Source organism: Hemitrygon akajei, chromosome 8 (genome assembly GCF_048418815.1).
Source record: "Hemitrygon akajei chromosome 8, sHemAka1.3, whole genome shotgun sequence".
Lineage (NCBI taxonomy): Eukaryota > Metazoa > Chordata > Chondrichthyes > Myliobatiformes > Dasyatidae > Hemitrygon > Hemitrygon akajei.
In genome coordinates this window covers 47217774-47240675 of record NC_133131.1, presented here as the reverse complement: position 1 = coordinate 47240675, position 22902 = coordinate 47217774, and positions in this window count along the sequence as shown.

The following is a 22902-nucleotide window of genomic DNA, read 5'->3' as shown; positions in this document are numbered from 1 at the left end:
TTCACAAAAGAATCATAGAACTCTTATGACATTGAATGAGGCCATTCAGCCCTGTCTAATACCATCTTCCAGTACCAGGTCCAGAGATTCACCGGATACAGCAATTCAAGTACACATCCAAATACTTTTTTAAATATACGGAGAGCTTTGTCCTGTGCCACCTGATTAGACAGAATTCCAGATCCCTGCAACCTGAAGAAAAATCCTCTTTCCCCCTCTTGTTCCAGAAGGCTTTGTTCCATTTAATATCAGAGAATGTATACAGTATATTTTACTTTATCTTCCTAATTGTCCAACTGTCTTTGAACTACAATTGAATGTCTGGCATATTGTAAGCCACATTGGATTTCTTGAGGCCAGAGAAGGCACTATATAAGAGCAAGCCCAGTTAGGTGTAAGAATGTGTTTCTTTCTGAAGAATGTAATCCAACTTCTGTGAAAAATAAAGCAGGCACAACATTTGGATGTAGCAGAATGGATTGCAAAGTCCATGATTTTTATTCAGGTTCCTCTGAATATCTAGAGCTAATACAATAAAAACACTAAATAAATTCAGTGCCTTCCAGTGAAAGTAATTCTCCTCTGGATGCTGTTGCTGCAAGTTTGTAGAGTCAGAGTTAAACAGTACAGCCCAGCTTGTCTATGATGACCAAAATTCCCAACTGAGTTCTTCCTATTTACCCACGTTTGGCCCATGTCCCACTCAACCTTTCTTCTCCATGTACCTGTCCAAACGCCTTTTAAATATTGTTAAGTACCAACATCAACCACTTCCTCTGGCAGCTCCACCATCCTCTGGGTAAGAAACCTACCCCTTAAGTTTCAATGGTTTAATGGTCCTATTTAATATCAGAGAATGTAGACAGTTTACTGAAATTCTTACTCTTCGCAGACATCCACAAAACAGAAGAAAAAACCCAAAGAATGAATGCCAGTGAAACATTAGAACCCCAAAGCACCCCCTTCCCCCATGCACGAGCAGCAACAAAGCATCAACCCCCCCTTCCTCCCTCTCCCCTCTTGTTCCAGCAGAAAGCATCAGTTCCCCTCCACCATCCTCTGTGCAAGCACCAGCAAAGTCCCTCAAAGAGCCCATGATCCAGAGTCGATGAGAAACCACTGTTCACGCAACAGTTCGACATGCCCCAGTCTATCTCTCACTAACGAGGGAGAGGGAGAGCAGCAGCTCGATGACTTGATGTTACGCTCTCTCCCCTTACACCTTAAACTGATGCCCCTTCACTTCTGATTCCCAGTGTTGGGAATGTTTTCATTCACTTTGGCCTAGCATTGCTAAGTCATGCAGAGTCAGGTTTTCATTGCACTGTAAGGCCACTTCAGCAGCGGTTCATGGGGGCCTGCCCATGTAGGTCACTGCACTTTGCTGAGACCCTGGCTCTGGAAGAGTCCCTTTTAACTATTTATTTATATACAGTCACCTTCAAGCTCTTGTCCACAACAGGATCAAGGCCAGTTCTTCTCTAAAGGTCATATCTCTCACCTGCCCATTGATCACCCAATTGTTCACAAGCCACCCATCATCAGATCACCAAAGCACAACCTATTGATCATCTGATCTCTCATCTTCCAACTTCTGTTACCCAGACTCCAGGAAAAGAAGCAATAAGACCCCTCACAGAGAATAATGCTTTCCCTCTATTCACCATAACTGCACTACTTAAACACCAAGTTTAGCAAGGGCTCACTTTCATGGGCCCTCCACCACTCCTATTGTCAGCACTCAACAGTACCCGAATGTAAAAGCATTCTCAGTTAGTAGTAACAACAAGCCTATACCTTCTGTGAGCTGAGCTCCATCCCAGTCAGCATTGAAGACAGAAGGTTATGCTTCAGTTTGGTAATTAGACTTCCTTCAGTGTTATCAGGAAATCAGAGTATGACCTCCCTACTTCTGTATTCAGTGACCCAACTATATATAGGTCATTATCCGATTTGCCTTCTTAATCATGTAATCTATCTGTGTGCCATCTTTAAGGATTCAATATCCCTCTGTTCCTCAATACTCCCTACAACCCTACCATTCACAACGTATACCCTAGCCTCATTTGGACTCCAAAAATGCATCAGCTCACATTTCTCGGGATTAAGCTCCATCTACCATTTCTCGAACCATTTATCAATATCATACCATATCCTATGACTACCCCCCACACTATCAGCTACTCCACCAACCTCTTGAAATCTGTAAACCCATTGACCTCAACATCCACATCCAAATTATTCACAGTTTGTCTTCTTTAGTTGTCAGTCTGTGTGCAGTATTTTATTGATTCTATTTTATTTATTTGTTCTACAATGAATGTCTGAAAGAAAATGAATCTCTTTGAACTTGAGTCACATCTTTGATTTTGCAGACATTGAATGAAAGGTTTTCATTGTGGCATCACTCAATCAGATTTTCAATCTCCCTCCTATATGTCGATTTGTCACCTACTTTGATTTGGCCAGCAACAGTGGTGTTGACAGCAAATTTAAATGTGACGTTGGAGCAGTACAATCTTAAGTGAGTAGAGCAGGGAGTTAAGCACACAGTCCTGTGCTGGTGCACTGTGCTGATGGTCAAGTCAAGTCAAGTCACTTTTATTGTCATTTCGACCATAGCTGCTGGTACAGTACATAGTAAAAATGAGACAACGTTTTTCAGGACCATGGTATTACATGACACAGTACAAAAACTAGACTGAACTACGTAAAAAAAAAAACAGAGAAAGCAACACTAGACTACAGACCTACACAGGACTGTGTAAAGTGCACAAAAACAGTACTGGCATTACAATAAATAATAAACAGGACAATAGGGCAAGGTGTCAGTCCAGGCTTTGGGTATTGAGGAGTCTGATAGCTAGGGGGAAGAAACTGTTACATAGTCTGTTCGTGAGAGCCTGAATGCTTCAGAGCCTTTTCCCAGATGGCAGGAGGGAGAAGAGATTGTATGAGGGGTGCATGGGGTCCTTCATAATGCTGTTTCCTTTGCGGATGCAGCGTGTTGTGTAAATGTCTATGATGGCGGGTGAATGTGGGGGAGATGTTGTTGCCAAATGAGAACATCAATGATCCAGTTGCACAGGGCAGTGCAAGCCACAGGTCTTGGAGCTTAGTGATTAGTTTCAAAAGAATGCTGAGCTGTAGTCAATGAAGAGCATCCTGATGTATACATCTTCATTGTTCAGGTGTTCCAGAGCTGAGTGAAATGAAGTCTGTTGTTGACCTGATCTGACGGCAGGTAAATTGGAGCAGACCCATCATCAGGTAGGATTCGAAAGCTTCATGACCAGCCTCCCACAGCACTTCATCACAATGGATGTACGTTTTACTGGACAGTAGTAATTGAGACTGGTTACACATTCTTCACTAACACTGGGATGACTGATACCCACTTAAAACAGGTGGGTATCTCAGTCTGCTGAAGCGAGGGGTCGAAGGTGCCCATAAACACTCTAGCCAGTTGATTTACACAGATCTTCAGTATTTGACCAGGTATGACATGTGGACCAGATGCTTTCCATTGATTCATCTTCCTGGAGGATGCTTTCACGTTGGCTTCAGAGACTGAGATCACAGGGTTTTGGGGGGCTGTGGTGGTTTGTGAAGGGCCTCCATGTTCTGTTGGTCAAAGTGAACTGAAAAAGCATTGAGCTCATCCAGGAGTGAAACCCTGTTGCTTTTTTATATCGCTTGGTTTCACTTTGTAAGAGGGAGAACACTCAAGCCCAGCCACAGGTGTCAAGCATCCTTCAGTGATTTGAGTTTAGTCAGGTCTTGCCACTTTGCATGTGAGATAACTTTCCAGAGGTCATACCAGGACTATTCCTTGTACTATTCCTGGATCTCTAGTCCTAAATATCACCAGTCTAGCCCTCAGCAGATTTTGGATGTCTTGGTTCATCCAGGCTGAGTTACAGAGAAAGGTTGAATAGGTTAGGACTTTATTCCCTGGAGCGTAGGAGAATAAGGGGTGATTTGATAGAGGTGTATAAAATTATGATGGGTATAGGTAGAGTGAATGCAAGCAGGCTTTTTCCACTGAGGCTAGGGGAGAAAAAAACCCAGAGGTCATGGGTTAATGGTGAAGGGGGAAAAGTTTAAAGGGAACATTAGTGGGAGCATCTTCACACAGAGTGGTGGGAGTGTGGAATGAGCTGCCAGTTGAAGTGGTAAATGCGGGCTCACTTTTAACATTTAATAAAAACTTGGACAGGTACATGGATGAGAGGTGTATGGAGGGATATGGGCCAGGTGCAGGTCAGTGGGACTAGGCAGAAAAATGGTTCGGCACAGCCAAGAAGGGCCAAAAGACAATAGACAGTAGGTGCAGGAGTAGGCCATTCAGCCCTTCTAGCCAGCACCACCATTCACTGTGATCATGGCTGATCATACACAATCAGTACCCCGTTCCTGCCCTCTCCCCATATCTATAAGACCCCGCTATCTATAACAGCACTATCTAACTCTCTCTTGAATGCATCCAGAGACTTGGCCTCCACTGCCTTCTGGGGCAGAGCATTCCACATATCCACCACTCTCTGGGTGAAAAAGTTTTTCCGTATCTCTGTTCTAAATGGCCTACCCCTTATTCTTAAACTGTGGCCTCTAGTTCTGGACTCACCCATCAGCGGGAACATGCTTCCTGCCTCCAGCGTGTCCAATCCCTTAATAATCTTATATGTTTCAATCAGATCCCCTCTCATCCTTCTAAATACCAGTGTATACAAGCCCATTCACTCCAACCTTTCAACATATGACAGTCCCGCCATTCCGAAAATTAACTTTGTGAACCTACGCTGCACTCCCTCAATAGCAAGAATGTCCTTCCTCAAATTTGGAGACCAAAACTGCACACAATACTCCAGGTGGGGTCTCACCAGGGCCCTGTACAGCTGCAGAAGGACCTCTTTACTCCTATACTCAATTCCTCTTGTTATAAAAGCCAGCATGCCATTAGCTTTCTTCACTGCCTGCTGTACCTGCATGCTTGCTTTCATTGACTGATGTACAAGAACACCTAGATCTTGTTGTACTTCCCCTTTTCCTAACTTGACTCCATTTAGATAGTAATCTGCCTTCCTATTCTTGCCACCAAAGTGGATAACCTCACATTTATCCACATTAAACTGCATCTGCCATACATTTGCCCACTCACCCAACCTGTCCAAGTCACCCTGCATTCTCATAACATCCTCCTGACATTTCACACTGCCACCCAGCTTTGTGTCATCAGCAAATTTGCTAATGTTACTTTTAATCCCTTCATCTAAATCATTAATGTATATTGTAAACAGCTGCGGTCCCAGCACCGAACCTTGCGGTACCCCACTGGTCACAGCCTGCCATTCCAAAAGGGACCCGTTAATCACTACTCTTTGTTCCCTGTCAGCCAGCCAATTTTCAATCCATGTCAGTACTCGGCCCCCAATACCAATGTGCCCTAATTTTGCCCACTAATCTCCTATGTGGGACTTTATCAAAAGCTTTCTGGAAGTCCAGGTACACTACATCCACTGGCTCTCCCTTGTCCATTTTCATAGTTACATCCTCAAAAAACTCCAGAAGATTAGTCAAGCATGATTTTCCCTTCATAAATCCATGCTGACTCAGACTGATCCTTCTACTGCTATCCAAATGTGTCATAATTTCCTCTTTTATAATTGACTCCAGTATCTTTCCCACCACTGACGTCAGGCTAACCGGTCTATAATTCCCTGTTTTCTCTCTCCCTCCTTTCTTGAAAAGTGGGACAATATTAGCCACCCTCCAATCAGCAGGAACTGTACCTGAATCTATAGAACATTGGAAAATGATTACCAATGCGTCCACGATTTCTATAGCCACTTCTTTAAGTACACTGGGATGCAGACCATCAGGTCCCAGGGACTTATCAGCCTTCAGACTCAACAGTCTATCCAGCACCGTTTCTTGCCTAATATAAATTTCCTTCAGTTCATCCTTTACCCTAGTTCCTTTGGCCACTATTACATCTGGGAGATTGTTTGTGTCTTCCCTAGTGAAGACAGATCCGAAGTAACTGTTCAACTCATCTGCCATTTCCTTGTTCCCCATAATAAATTCACCCGTTTCTGTCTTCAATGGCCCAATTTTGGTCTTAACTATTTTTTTGCTATTCACATACCTAAAGAAGCTTTTACTATCCTCCTTTATATTCTTGGCTAGTTTACCTTCGTACCTCATTTTTTTCTTGGTGTATTGCCTTTTTTGTTATCTTCTGTTGCTCTTTAAAAGCTTCCCAGTCCTCCGGTTTCCCGCTCATCTTTGCTATGTTATACTTCTCTTATTTTTATACTGCCCTTTACTTCCCTCGTTAGCCATGGCCATCTCTTACTCCCCTTAGGATCTTTTTTCCTCTTTGGAATGAATTGATCCTGTATCGTCTGCATTATTCCCAGAAATACCTGCCATCTTCCCTGCTAGGGTATTGTTCCATTGAACTTTGGCCAGCTCCTCCCTCATAGCTCCATAGTTCCCTATGTTCAACTGTAATACTGACACATCCGATTTTCCCTTCTCCTTCTCAAATTGTAGGTTAAAACATATCATATTATGGTCACTACCTCCTAATGGTTCCTCGAGGTCCCTGATCAAATCCGGTTCATTGCACAACACTAAATCTAGAATTGCCTTCTCCCTGGTGGGCTCCAGTACAAGCTGTTCTAAGAATCCATCTCGGAGGCACTCCACAAATTCCCTTTCTTGGGGTCCAGTACCATTCTGATTCTCCCAGTCTACCTGCATGTTGAAATCCCCCATGACAACTGTATCATTACCTTTGCGACGTGCCAATTTTAACTCTTCATTCAACTTACACCCTACGTCCAGACTGCTGTTTGGGGGCCTGTAGATAGCTCCCATTAGGGTCTTTCTACCCTTATAATTTCTCAGTTCTATCCATACTGACTCTACATCCCCAGATTCTATGTCCCCCCTCGCAAGGGACTGAATATCATTCCTCACCAACAAAGCCACCCCACCCCCTCTGCCAGTCAGTCTGTCCTTTCGATAAGATGTATATCCTTGAATATTCATTTCCCAGGCCCTGTCCGCTTGAAGCCATGTCTCAGTTATTTCCACAACATCGTACTTGCCAATTTCCAAATGAGCCTCAAGCTCATCTACTTTATTCCTTATACTTCGTGCATTCATATATAATACTTTTAATTCGGTACTCCCCTCTCCTTTCATGTCAATTGCTATTTCACTTGGCCATACTGTATGATCTCTTCTTGAGGTTTCTACTCCATTGATTCTGTTGTCCTTTTTAACTTTTCTTATTTTCACTTTACCTTTAACTCCATCCTTATATTTCCAGTTCATCCCCTCCCCCCCACTACTTAGTTTAAACACATCCGTGTTGCAGTGGCAAACCTGTCTGCCAGAATGCTGGTCCCCCGCCTATTAAGGTGCAACCCGTCCCTTTTGTACAATTCATCCCTACCCCAAAACAGATCCCAGTGGTCCAAGAATGTAAATCCTTGCTTCCTGCACCAGTTCCTCAGCCACACATTCAGATCCATTATCTCCCAGTTCCTGCCCTCTCCAGCACGAGGAACCGGAAGCAAACCAGAGATAACCACCCTGGAAGTCCTGCTTTTCAGCCTTCTTCCGAGTTCTCTGAAGTCCCACTGCAGAATGTCCTCCTTCTTCTTCTTCCCGATGTCATTTGTGCCGACATGCACTACCACTTCCAGCTGTTCACCTTCACCCTTGAGGATTTCCTGCAATCGGTCCGTGATGTCCTGGATCCTAGCACCAGGGAGGCAACACACCATCCTTAAATCTCGCCTGTTGCCACAGAAACCCCTTTCCGTACCTCTTACTATGGAGTCCCTACTACCACAGCTCTTCCTGATGTCTGACTCCTCGTCTCTGCTTCTGCACCAATTTTCGGCTCGCAGACCTGTCCGCCTCTCAGACTGGCAGCATCTTTTGTCCTGACAGCTTCCAAGAGTGTGAACCTGTTTATGAGAGGTACATCCCCTGGGGTCTCCTGTACTTCAAGCATCCTTTCCTTCCTCATTGTCGCCCCCTTTCTCTCTTCCGGTATCCTCGGTGTAACGACCTCACTGTAGGTCCTGTCCAGAAAACTCTCGTTTTCGTGGATAAAACTGAGGTCATCCAGTTCTTTCTTCAGTGCTGCAACATGCTCCTTCAGAAGCTGAATCTGGACACACTTTCCACAGTTTCCACTTTCCAAAGGCCCGTTTCTGTGCTGTAATGTTCTATGGTTCTATGGTTTCTGGCTGGGGAAGACTCTGACTGTTTTTGTTGGGGTACTTATCCATGGGTATCTTTATAAATTCAGTGGCGTATTCATTCAGGTCCTCCGATGAGTCCTTGAAAATGGGCTTTATGCTCAATATCCACAGGACTAAGATCCTCTACAAACTTGATTTTTTTCTAATATTTCAAAACTAGACTTTATTCATGAAAATACTGGTATAGGCATCCACAAATACACCACTCTGCCCTCTCCCCCTGGCAAGACCCTGGAAAATGTAGACCACCTTCCATATTTCAGAGCAACCTTTTGTTGAAGGCAGACGTCGATGACGAAATCCACCACCAGGTCATTGCATCAGCACAGCCTCTGATTGATTGAAATAAAAATCAAGATTTCAGTTCTGGCACAGGTGTCATGGTCAGCCAGCACCTGGCCTGGTTGTACAGCGGTCATCACAAGGCAACGGGAAGTATCACTAACACCTTCTCCACTACGTGCTGTAAGATAAGTTACCAACGTCAGTATCCTCTCCTTGGCTAAAATCCACGGCATACTCAAATGTTGGGCAGGCAACGTCAAAGACATTCCCAATGACAGACATACTAATCTGAGACTTGTTATGGGAGGAAATTACCAGGCAGACAAAGGAAAAGATGTGAATGCTGGCAGGCATTTCTCCTCAAGTTGGGTGAAACTAGAACTACTGTAGAGGTCATTCTGTAGGTTCAGGATGAGACATGAAATATTCAAAGAGGATCTGAGAAGGAACTTCTTTATTGAGAGGGTGGTACAAGTGAGGAATGAGCTGCCAGCAGAAGTGGTAAGGGTGGATTCAATTGTAACTTTTAAGAGAAGCTTTAATAGGTGTTTGGACGGTTATAGTCCAGATGTAGGTAGAAAAGATGAGACAAAAGATCAGATTAGCATGAACTGTAGGGGCTGAATGGCCTGTTTCTGTGCAGTAGTACTCTATTTCTCTGTAACCCATGTACTCAAAGGTTACTCCATATTTTCCTGGGAATTCCTGAGCCATGACCACACAAGTTGATCCCCAACCATCCCATTATACATCGTATTAACTGCTCAAACTGGGGGGCAGGAGGGGTGCAACAAACTGCCAACAACATTCACCCTCAGGAATAGAAGCATCTAAAACAGCACTGACTGTGGGATAGGGGAGTACAGAAGGTATACAGCATGCTTGCCTTCATCATTTGGGCATCACTTATAGTTGGGAAGTTCTGTTGCTCTTAAGTTTTATCTTGGTCAAATTTGGAATATTGTGTGCGGTTCTGGTCACTAAACTATAGGAAGGATGTGGAAATTTTGTAAAGGATGAAAAAGGTTGCTGAGTTAGATACTCCCCAAGTTATAATATGTGTGCAATGAAGAGAAGTTGGCTAACTTGGGTTGTTTAATCCAATTAGGGTCAGAGACTCAAGGAGACAAGACCAAAGTTTATAAGAGAGGCATAGAAAGAGAAACAGCCAGGATCTTTTCCCCAGGTTGAAATGCAATTCAGTTCAAAAGAGATGTGCAGGGTAAGTTTTTTTTTTTTACATGCAGGGACTGGTGGGTGCTTGAAATACAGTGCAAGGGGTGGTAGAAGAGGTAGATATGATAGAAGCTCTTAGAAAGGCATGTGGATAAGCAGAGAATGGAAGTTTTGGAGCTAGAGCAGCAGAAGGGAATAGTTTAACTAGATGTCATCAGGTTAATTAGCTCAGCACAATATTGTGGGCCAAAGAGCCCATTTCTGTGCTGTACTGTTAGATGTTCAGAATCAGGACCAGATTTATTATCACTGTCATGTGTTGTGAAATTTGTTAATTTAGCAGCAGCAGTTCAATGCAATACATAATATAGAAGAAAAAGGTAAAAATAAATAAGTAAATCAATTCCAGTATATGTATATTGAATAGATTTAAACCATGCAAAAACAGAAATAATATATATTTTTTTAAAAGTGAGGTGGTGTTCATGGGTTCAATGTCCATATAGGAATCAGATGACAAAGGGGAAGAAGCTGTTCCTGAATCCCCAAGCATGTGCCTTCAGGCTTCTGTACCTCCTACCTGATGGTAACAGTGAGAAAAAGGCATGTCCTGGGTGCTGGGGGTCCTTAATAGTGGATGCTGCCTTTCTGAGACACCACTCCTTGAAGATGTCCTGAGTACTTTGTAGGTTAGCATTCAAGATGGAGCTGACTAAGTTTACGACACTCTGCAGCTTCTTCTGGTCCCATGTAGTAGTCCCCCCAATCCCCCCATACCTGATTCAACCTGTCAGAATTCTTTCCACGGTACATCTTTAGAAGTTTTTGCATGTTTTTGTCAACATACCAAATCTCTTGAAACTCCTGATGAAGTATAGTCACTGTCTTGCCTTCTTTATAGTTGCATCGATATGTTGGAACCAGGTTAGGTCCTCATGCAATCTTGACACTGTGACGGACATGGACTGTGCCTTTAAGAGGGGGGGAAGAGAGAGGAAAAAAATCACTACAGTACTGCTGCCTGCTTCTGGGGTTGCTACAGTGAGAGAGAGGTGGAGTTGTGTGATGGACAGTTTGATGTTTACATAAGCTCACAGCGTGTTTGGATTTATACAAGGACACTTTCGTTCACAGTCAGAGTTGCAGCTGGAATCGACCATGGAAGGACACCAGTGACAGAAGAGTCACTGGATAGAACTTTCGAGTGCCCATGAGGGTGGGTTGAGAATTGGTCAGGAAAAATCGATCAGTAGCAATCACAGTGTGTAAAAGGGCTAACCCTGTGGAGGCTACTGGTGTGTTTACCCTTGCCTAGATGATAGATTTCACTCAAAGATGGTACCGTTTGTGATAAGCTATGTTTGGCTAACTCGGGAGTGGATTCCGAGCCTGACGACAGAAGACCAACAGCACCTGTTTACTCGTTCTTCCCCTATCGTGGATTTCACTTTGGTTCACAAATACCTCTTTCTCCCCCACCAACTCCGTGCACTGAACTGAACTTCCTTACAGTACCATTGTAGGACTCTAAACCCTGCCATCTGAGCTTAAACGAGTTTGGGAATTTTATTTGCACACATATATATGCATAACACTGCTAACTTTTGATTTCCCTGGTTTAAGTTACTATATTAAATAGTTACTAATAAATAGTGGTTTTAACATCAAAACTAGGCTCCAGGTGTGGTCTATTGCTGCTGGTTCATTTAAACTGTTGCAGGTACATAACAAAGTTGGGGGCTCGCCTGGGCTATGAACAACTTTGGGATTTATTGATTGATCAAATACCGATTCGATTGGGAAAATCCCTTCTGGATTCACTTGTGTGAGGGAAAATCAGAGGAAATGTATGTTGATAAATTTCTGAAAGCGTCAGCCTCTGAGGCATTACAGGATGGCAGAAGGTTTGAGTTGTTGGGTATTGCTAAAAAGTTAAAACTTACTAAGGTGAAATTGGCAATTAAGAGGGTACAGATGCAAAAGATAATAGCGGAGTATTATGTATCCCAGAATATGTTTAAAGTGAAGGAGTTGGAATTGTTTCCTGAGGGTAAACTTGATAAGTGTGAACTCCAGTATCAGAGGGAAAAATTAAAGATGAATGCTGAGGATAGACGAAGGCAGCAACAGTTCGAGGCTGTGGAGGCAGAAAAACAGAGGTGATTTGAGCTGGAAAGATTGCAGCAAGGAGGTCTAGTGCTAGACCCTGGCAAGGGGTTTAGTGCCAGTTGGGCAGTTAAATTGGTACCTCCATTTGACAAAACAGAAATTGATAAATACTTCTTGCATTTTGAAAAGGTGGCTCAGAGTCAAAATTGGTCGAAAAGAAGTTGGCCTGTTTTGTTACAAAGTGTATTTAAGGGTAAAACCCAACAAGCTTATTTGGCCCTATCACTTGAAGATGCAGCTGTATATGATATTGTGAGACAGGCAGTGCTTAAAGCATATGAGTTGGTTCTGGAAGCTTATAGACAAAGATTTAGAAATTTGAAGAAGTCTATGAACCAGAATTATGTGGAATTTGCTAGTTTGTGTATTTTGATCGTTGGTACACATCTAAGAATGTAAATGATTTTAACAGCTTGAAAGAGTTGGTTTTGATTGAAGAATTCAAAAGGTGTGTCCATGATGAGATAAAGTCATACTTAGAAGAAAAGGATGTTACCACTTTGCAGGAGTCTGCTAGATTAGCAAATGAGATTGCTTTAACCCACAAAGTTAAGTTTACCCCGAACAAGAGCTTCCAAAAGAGTAGCAGGGATAACCCACAGAGTAAGTCAGAGATTAAATTGGGAACTAGTGACAAAAGTAAGGATGAAGGGAGGCAGTCGAAGGAGAAATCTTCCAGTCTTATTTGTTACTATTGTAAGAAAGCTGATCACATGAAGAAGAAAAAGGAAAAGAAGGCAGTCCAAAATGCTTGTATTCAGCAGGCCGAAGCACCGTTAAGAACAGAGGGGTCTGACTGAATTAAGGAGAGATTCAATAGTTTCATATCAGATGGGTTTGTGTCCATTATGGAAGGCTCAACCCGGGTCCCCGTGAGGATCTTTCAAGATACCGGGGCTTCTCAGTCCCTTATATTGGACAGTGTTCTGGAGTTTGGTGATGAGACAAAAACTGGCAAAGTGAACATTGTTAGAGGTATTGGGAAAGGGACTGTTTCCGTGCCTCTGCATAAGGTGATTTTGGAGTCCGGATTGTCATCAGGACATGTTAAGATAGGGGCATAACCTGAATTATCGCTGAAGAATGTTTCCTTGTTTTTGGGCAATGACCTTGAAGGTGGTGAAGTTTATCCAGCAGTGCAGCTAACAAGGAAGCCTGCCGCTGATGATCCATACATGGATTCTGATATTTATCCCATCTGCGCAGTAACCCGTAGTATGACTAAAAGGTCTGCCGACGCCGACAGTCCTTGGCAGTGTGATTCTGATGCCCATGATGGGCAAAACCGGGGTTCAGGTTATGATGATTTATCAGAGACTTTTCTACCCTTTGTGTTTCAACAGGATGTAGGTAGTAAGTCTGATGAGAAAGGTTTAACATTGTCTAGGAAGGAATTTGTAGCAGAACAAAATCAAGATCCTGTGATTGAAGCTTTAAAAAAAAAAACAGCTCTCTCAGATGATGAGATTAAAAAATTGCCAGTAGGGTATTATCTCAAGGATGAGGAAGTGGAGACCACCTACGGTACCCATGTATGAAGAATGGGGCAATTGTTCACCAAGTTGTAGTTCCTAAAGTCTATAGGACTGAAATTTTAACTTTGGCTCACAGTGAGCCTTTAGGTGGATATTTTGGGGTGAATAAAACTGTAAACAGGATTAGGAAAGAATTTTACTGGCCTAATCTGAGGAAGGATTTTGTGACCTTTTGAGGGACCTGTCACACTTGTCAAGTGTCGGTAACCTAACCAGGCCATCCCAGTGGCCCTACTTTGGCCTATACCTGCTTTTGTTGTACCTTTTTCCAGAATCATAGTGGATTGTGTTGGCCCTTTGTCAAAGACTGCAGCTGACCATTAGTATTTGTTAACCATTATGTGCACTGCATCTAGGTTTCCCAAAGCAATCCCTCTCAGGAATATTAAGGCCAAAACTGTGGTGAAAGCCCTCATTCGTTTCTTTACTTTGGATGATCTGCCCAAAGAGATTCAATCTGAGCAAGGCAGTAATTTTACATCAGGAGTATTCCAGCAGATAGTTTATGAACTGGGAGATAAATAAATTACATTGTCTGCATATTACCCGGAATCTCAGGGAGCTTTAGAAAGATTTCATTCTACCCTTAAAACAATGATTAAGACATACTGTGTTGAGAATAAGAAAGACTGGGATGGGGGGGTGCATTTGCTCCTATTTGCCATAAGGAACTCAGTGCAGGAGTCGCTGGGGTTTAGTCCATTTGACTCGTATATGGTCACAGAGCGAGAGGACCTTTGGCCTCGCTCAGAGAACAGTGGCCTGACGAGAAGGTTCAGGTCAGCTTGTTGAGTTATGTTTTGGAATTCAAGGATAGACTCAACAGGGTGTGTAATCTCGCAGAACAGAACCTACAAAGTTCTCAAAATAAAATGAAAGTCTGGTATGATAAACGAGCCTGAGAGCAAACCTGTCACATGGGAGACAAAGTGCAAGAGACCAATTCACTCCAAGCAAAGCGTAGTGGGCTGTACTGAATAATCTCTAAAATTGACTCTTTGAATTACGTTATTAAAACACCTGACCATAGAAAGCCTACTCAAGTGGTACACATCAATACGATAAAACACTATTATGACTCAGATACGGCACCTGTGAGTATTGTTGTGAGAACACATGAAACTGGAGATCCTGAGGAAGGGGTAATTGAGGAGTCAGAAAACTTTAACAAGCCAAACATAGTCTCAGTGCGGCTCAGGAATTCCATTATTCTGGAAAACATTGATACCAAATTAAGCCATCTGGAACCGGAGTAGCACAAACAATTGAAATGATTACTTCTTGAGTATGAAGATTTATTTCCCAATGTACCCACACAAACCATCACCACTGTGCACGATGTGGATGTAGGTCAAGCTGACCCGATTAAACATCACCCCTACCAGATGAATTTAGAAAAGAGTAAATTGGCTGAGCAAGAGATTGAATACATGCTGAAAAATGGTATTATTAGGCCGTCGACATCTGATTGGGCCTCACCTTGTGTTGTCATGCCTAAGCCTGACAGTAGTGTGAGATTTTGTACCAATTACAGGAAGGTAAGTGCAGTGACAAAGACAGATGCTTGCCCTATCCCTTGGGTGGATGATTGTATTGATAAGGTTGGAAAGGCTAAATTCCTAATGAAGATTGACCTGTTAAAAGGATACTGGTGTGTTCCGTTGACAGAAAGAGCCAGAGAAATCTCTGCATTTGTAACACCTTCTGGATTGTATAACGTTTTATCCTTTGGAGTGAAAAATGCTCCAGGAACATTCCAATTCTGTGATTCGAGGGTTAGAAAATACAGATGCCTGTATTGATGATTTAGTTGCAAGGAGTGACACGTGGGAAGGACATATCTCGGCAGTAGAAAAGCTGTTTGACAGGCTTTCCAAGGCCAACCTTACTGTCAAGCGAGCTAAGAGAGAATTTTGCCATGCCACTGTTACCTATCTTGGCTATGTAGTAGGTCAAGGCCAATTGGCTCCTGTTCAGGCCAAGGCTCAGACAATTGCTGAGGTTCCTGTTCCGACGGGTAAGAAGGCTTTAAGAAGATTTTTGGGAATGGTTGGATATTACCGCAAGTTTTGTAAAAACTTTGCTGATATCACTCTTCCCCTAAATAATCTACTGAGGAAGGGTGAAAAGTTTGTGTGGACTGAGCCTTGTCAGGAGGCATTTGATCGAGTGAAAACTATTCTATGTTATCAATCTGTGTTCAGAGTACCTGATTTACAAAGCCATTTTCTATAGCTGTGGACTATAGCCAGTGACAAAGCTGCTGGGACAGTGTTGTTACAAAAGAACGATGATGATGTTGAACATCCTATAGCTTACTTTTCAAGGAAATTTAATGAACATCAGAAGAATTATTCCACTATCGAGAAAGAGTTGTTGTCACACATTTTTGTCTTGCAATATTTTGATGTCTACGTTGTCCCGCACAGAAACCACTTGTGGTTTACAATGATCATAATCCGTTAGTGTTTCTGAGTGAGAAAAGGACAAGAGTATAAGGTTGTTAAACTGGAGTCAGATTTTACAGGAATATGACATGGTAATAAAACATGTAAAAGGTACCGATAACATTATTGCAGATTATTTATCCAGGTGTTATGTTAAAGTTTGTATACGCTTCTGTAATGTGTTACCTGTTAATTACATATGTATTGCTTTACACTGTAATCTACAGTTAAAAATTTTGTTCCTTGATCAAAATTTTCCCTTTTGAAGGGAGGTGTGAAAGACATGGTCTGTGCCGAGAGGGGGAGAGGGGGAGAGGGGGAGAGGGGGAGAGGGGGAGAGGGGGGAGAGGGGGAGAGGGGGAGAAACTCACTACAGTACTGCTGTCTGCTTCTGGGTTGCTATGGTGAGAGAGAGGTGGAGTTGTGTGATGGACAGTTCAATGTTTACATAAGCTCACAGCGTGTTTGGATTTATACAAGGACACTTACGTTCACAGTCAGAGTTGCAGCTGGAATCAACTATGGAAGGACACCAGTGACAGAAGAGTCACTGGATAGAACTTTCGAGTTCCCACAAGGGTGGGTTGAGAATCGGTCAGGAAAATCGATCAGTAGCTATCAGGGTGTATAGAAGGGCTGACCCTGTGGAGGCTACCAGTGTGTTTACCCTTGCCTGGGTGGTAGTTTTCCCTCGAAGATAGTACCCTTTGTGATAAGCTACATTTGGTTAACTTGAGAGTGGATTCCGAGCCTGACAACGGAAGACCAACGAATCGTGGATTTCACCTTGGTTTACAAATACCTCTCTCTCCCCCATCAACTCCGTGCACTGAACTGAACTTTCTTACAGTACCATCGTAAGACTCTAAACCCTGCCACCTGAGCTTAAATGAGTTTGGGAATTATATTTACACGCGTATATATGCATAACACTGTTAACTTTTGATTTACCTGGTTTAAGTTATTATATTAAATAGTTACTAATAAATAATGGTTTTAACATCAAAACCAGACTCTGGGTGCGGTCTGTTGCTGCTGGTTCATTTAAACTGTTGCGAGTACGTAACACCCAGGAACTTGAAATTGCTTACTCTCTCTACTTCTGACCGTTCTATGAGGATTGATATGTGTTCCTTCGTCTTACCCTTCCTGAAGTTCGCAAACAGTTCTGTCATCTTACTGACGTTGAGTGCCAGGTTGTTACAGCGACACCACTTCACTAGTTGGTATATTTCGCTCCTGTATTCCCTCCTACTCCGTCTGAGATTCTACCAACAGTGGTTGTATCATTAGCAAATTTATAGATGGTATTTGAGCTATGCCTAGCCACACGGTCATGGGTATAGAGAGAGTTCAGCAGTGGGCTAAGCACACATCCCTGAAGTGCACCAGTGTTGATCGTCAGCGAGGAGAAGATGTCATTACCAATCCGCACAGATTGTGGTCTTCCGGTTAGGAAGTCAAGGATCCAATTGCAGAGGGAGGAACAGAGGCCCAGTTCAGTAACTTCTCAATCAGGATTGTGGGAATGATGGTATTAAGTGCTGAACTATAGCTGATGAATAACATCCTGACATAGGTGTTTGTATTGTCCAGGTGGTCTAAGGCTGTGTGAACAGATTGCATCTGCTGTTGACCTATTGTGGCGATAGGCAAATTGCAGTGGGTCCAGGTCCTTGCAGGAGTTCAGTCTAATCTGACTTCTCAAAGCATTTCATCACTGTAATCTATGGTTCTTTGGTTCTATGTGAGTGCTACCGGGTGATAGCCATTTCACAGCATTCAGTATTGGGACTGCTTCTTTTCATGTTATATGTAAACAAATTGTTTGACAGAATTGATGGAATTTTAGCCAAGTTTGCAGATGATACAAAGGAGATGGAGGGGCAGGTAGTGTTGAAGAAACAGGGAATCTGCAGAAGGATTTGGACAGACTGGGAAAATGGGCAAAGAAGTGGCAGATGAAATATGGTGTAGCGAAGTGTATACTCGTGCATCTTGGAGAAAGGAATAAATGCGTAAACTCTTTTATAAGTGGGGAGAAAGTTAAAAAATCAAAGATGTAAAGTGATTTGGGAGTCCTTGTCCAGAATTCACTATAAAGTAATTTGCAGTTTGAGTCAATGGTAAGGAAGGCAGATGCAATGTGAATATTCATTTGGAGAGGACTAGCATACATGAGCAAATATGTAATGTTGAGGATTTATAAAACATTGGTCAGGCCGCACTTGGAGTATTGTGAGCAGTTCTGGGCCCCTTATCTAAGAAAAGATGTGCTGCCATTGGAGAGAGTCCGGAGAAGGTTCAGGAGAATGATTCCAGGAACGAAAGGGTTAATGTATGAGGAACATTTGACGGCTCGAGGCCTGTGCCTGCTGGGAGTTTAGAAGAATGGGGGTTGAATCCTATTGAAACTTTCCGAATATTGAAAGGCCTAGACAGATGGCTGTGGAGAGGATGTTTCCGATAGTGGGTGACCAAAGGGCACAGCATCAGAATAGAGGGACGTACATTTTGAACAGAGATGAAAAGGAATTTCTTTAGCCAGAGGGTAGGGTATCTGTGGAATCCATTGCTATGGACAGCTGAGAAAGCCAAGTCACTGAGTATAATTAAAGCAGAGGCTGATAGTTTCTTGGTTAGTCAGGACATCAAAGGTTGTGGGGAGAAGGTGAGAGAATGGGACAGTGAAGGAATGGTGGAGCAAATGATGGGTCAAGTGGCCTAATTCTGCTTCTATGTCTTATGGGCTAAAGGCAGGATTTTTGCACAGAGATTTGTAGGCTCCAGGGAGGTGGCAAAAGCAGATACGATAGCAATGTTTAAGAGATATTCAGACAGGAAAAATGAGCAGGCAGGATATAGAAGGATAGGCAGATGGGCACCTATTAGATTGGTGTCAAGGTCAGTGTGACATGATGAGCCAAATTTTTATGGTCTATTGCCAATGTAATCATACATCCATCTATTGTCTCCAAAGCCTAGCTATATTGATTTGTGTCTAGGCTTGAATAGTGGTTGCTGAGAGTAATTTGCCTTTGTTTTGATGAGCAAATGCATCTGAAGAATTAAATTATATATGTAGTTATGTAAATTATATATGAGTATAGTCAGCATATTTTGTTGTTGCATTGCCTTTTCCACTAGAAAAGGAAGAGTATAAAAGCAGTATGTTATGTTATTTCACAGCTTTGGGTGCAGAGAAACCAAATGTGAAAAAAATTATAAATATTTTGGAGCAGACCAGATACATACTTAAATAATAAACAGCACTAAATAACATAAGTACCTTTATAGATATATGGACTTTACAATTGTTTTATGAGAAGCAAGCTAGAACTTGAGTTTTGATCCATTCTGGATCAAAATCCATCTGATCCGCTTTGGTCATGTCTGATCTGTGCACTAAAGTATTAAGTCACAGGTTATGAAATGTATTGCAGAAAAATGTCACATTAAAAATATAATTATTTTATACTGTGGACATAATTGATGGAATATTTTGTTAATATTCAGGCGCCACTCTACTTAGTCCTGACTCAGCAGATCTTTACATTTCTTAAGCTATACTGTTTCGCTGTAGATGAATTTCACCTTCCAACTCTCCCGTCTTCCCAATTGTAATTGATCCTGAGAGATACACCCCAATATGATTCGGTTAATACCAATTGCCATCAGCTGCCCAAGCTCTAAAATCTGAAATCCAGCTCCCTAAAAAAATACCTTGCCTCTTCAACATTTAAGAGAGGTTTGGATAGGTACATGGATGTTAGGAGGTATGGAGGGTTATGGTTGCTATAGTTGTCGATGGGAGTAGGCACTTTAAATGGTTCAGCACGGACTAGATGGACTGAAAGACCTGTTTTTGTGCTGTAATTTTCTATGACTAAATGACTCTTCTCACCTTCAAAGACTTTTTAAAAAAATCAATTACTTAGTTATTACCTGAATATTTGCTTGTGTGGGTCAAGTCAAAGTGTTTCTGAAACTTCTGAATGATGGCCTCAGAACACTTCTCCATGGTACAATAATAATACATATTGTTTCACTCAGAAACTCTTAGTTGCCAGAGTTAAGATGATCAACAGTTCCAGGAGGGTCAATACTGGTGTCTGCTTCCCCCAGTGGAAAGAAAAGGATTTGCAATGCCCTCTCATCCCTTTCTTTCGTCCCCATGTTTAAAATGAGGTTGAGGTCTTCAATGATGCATTTCATTAAAAACTTGGAGTGCCACCACTGTATGAACTTTGTGGTTTGCTCTTCTGCTAAGGAAAAGGCTGTTTCACGTTAACTCTTTTTATACCAGGAATCTTGAAGGGAGTTCACTGTGATGGTCTAATGAGTCCCAAACTAAGAGAGATAGAGCCGTGGCAGATGCAAAAGTTCACCAGATTGATTCCTAGATGAGGCTGGGGGTTTTGGTCTATAAGCAAATTAGGTTTAAGTACTGGCAAGTAGAAGGATCTGGGAATATTTTTTTAATCCCTTTTATTTCTTCAAGGAGCATACACCCACTATTTTTCAGGTATTTCATTTGCACACACTGACGTCCATTCAGACATTTTTGCAGCTGAACGGAGATCAGCAGTGAACAATTTCTTTCAGAATTGGCAGACCATAAGACCGTGAGACAGAGGAGCAGAATTTGGCCATTCGGCTCATTGAGTCTGCTCCGCCATTTCATCATAGCTGATCCATTTCCCTTTCAACACCATTTTCCTACCTTCTTCCATAACATTTCATGCCCTGTCTAATCAAGAACCTATCAACCTCCACCTTGAATACACCCAGTGACATGGCCTCGACAGATGCCTTTGGAAAAAAATTCTACAGATTCACCACTCTCTGACTAAACAAATTTCTTCTCATCTCTCTTCTACATGGATGTCCCTCTATTTTGAGGCTGTACCTCTGATCCTAGACCCCTCCTCAAAGGAACTATTCTCTTTACATCCACTCTATCAGGACCTTACAACAATCGATAAATATCAATGAGATCTCCCCCCCCCCCATTCTTCTAAATTCCAGTGAGTACAAGTGCAGAACTTTCATTCGCTACTCATATGATAACTCTTTCATTTCTAGAATCATTCTCGTGAACCTCCTCTGAACCCTCTCCAATGTCAGCACATCCTTTCTTAAATAAGGGGCCCAAAACTGCTCACAATACTCAAGTGAGGCCTTGTCAGTGCCTTATACAGCCTTAGCATTTCATTCTTGCTTTTATATTCTAATCCTTTTGAAATGAATGCTAACATTTCATTTGCCTTCCTCATCAATGATTCAATCCGCAAATTAACCTTTAGGGAATTCTACACAAGGACTCAAAAATCCCATTGCAACTTGGATTTTTGAATTTTTTCCCTTTAGAAAATAGTCTGCACCCTTATTCCTTCTACCAATGGTTCATGACCAGATGTTCCCTGGCACTGTATTCCATCTGTCTCTTACTTGTCCATTCTACTAATCTGTCAAAGTCCTTCTGTGGTCTCTTTGCTTTCTCAACACTTCCTGCCTCTCCATCTATCTTTGTATCATCTACAAACTTGGCCACAAAGTCATCAATTTCATCATCCAAATTAATGACATACAACACAAAAAGAAGTGGCCCCAACACAGAGCTCCCCAGAACACCATTAGTCACTGGCAGCCAATCTGAAAAGGATCCATTTATTCACAGTTTTTGCCTCCTGCCAATCGGCCAATGCTCTATCCATGCTAATATCTTTCCTGTAATATCTTGGGCTCTTATCTTCTTTAGCAGCTTCATTTGCGCCACCTTATAAAAGACTTTCTGAAAATCCAAGTACGCAACATCCACCGATTCTTTCTCTATCCTGCTTGTTATTTCTTTGAAGAATTTCAACTGATTTTCCAGGCAAGGTTTTCCCTTAAGGAAACCATGCTGACTTTGGCCTATTTTGTCATGTGCTTCTGAATACCTAAACAACATCCTTAACAATCGACTCCAACATCTTCCCAACCACTGAGATCAGGCTAAATGGCCTATAGTTTCCTACCTCTTCCCTCCCCTTTTGAAGAGTGGAGTGACATTTGCAATTTTCCAGTCCTCTGAAACCATGACAGAATCTATTGATTCTTGAAAGATCATTACTAATGATGCCACAATCTCTTTAGCTGCCTCTTAAAGATGTAATGATAGAAAGCTCCACTTGTGGAGGGATGAAAACAATATTTACTAAGTTTTTTTTTGAAAAAAGAGAACTTGGGAAATAAAAGCTCTGCAAGAATGAGACATGGCTGACACCAGTGTGGAAAAGTGGGAGAAACATAGCAAACTATTAGAAACTAAAGATATAAAACTTTAAAAAGTGGAATTAGTAATATCTCTACCCTACTTGCTTGAAAACCTCAGGGTGAAACCTTTTTACAAAGACTTTGAGAAGTTTCTGAATGATTTACTTTGTTTAAGATTTGTGATCTTGGGGAATTGTCATGAAAGGAGTTAAGCTGTATAGATATATAATATTTAAATTTGTAGACATACTGACTTGAACTGAAACTAAAGTTAAGCATGATTCTTAAAATATTAATTAATTCATTAGTTTTCTAACTAATAAGGATAAATAAATAGGAAAATTTAGTCTGTAAACCTTTAAATAGGGAATAACACTAGATCTAATTAGTTAGAATAATTGGAGTAATAAATGTTATTCTAATGAGTATCACTAAACAGGCTTTTGTTGATATCTGAGATTTGGAACCTAAACAGAATGTTGGAAATTTGAATTGTTTTTACTCATGTAAATATTTTGTATCTTCCATTTATTAAAAACAAAACTTAACTCCAGAAGAGTGTGTTTTCCATTCACTGCCTCCTTCTGATAGTTAGATCTTCTGATGATCTACTAGCGTGGTACTATGTAATTCAATTTTTTTCATGAAGAGTTTAGCGACCAGTCACACCAGACAGGGCAAGCACTGCACTCTCATGAAAACCATGTTTAATTTACCAGAAGACATCTCTAGTTAAGTGTTTGA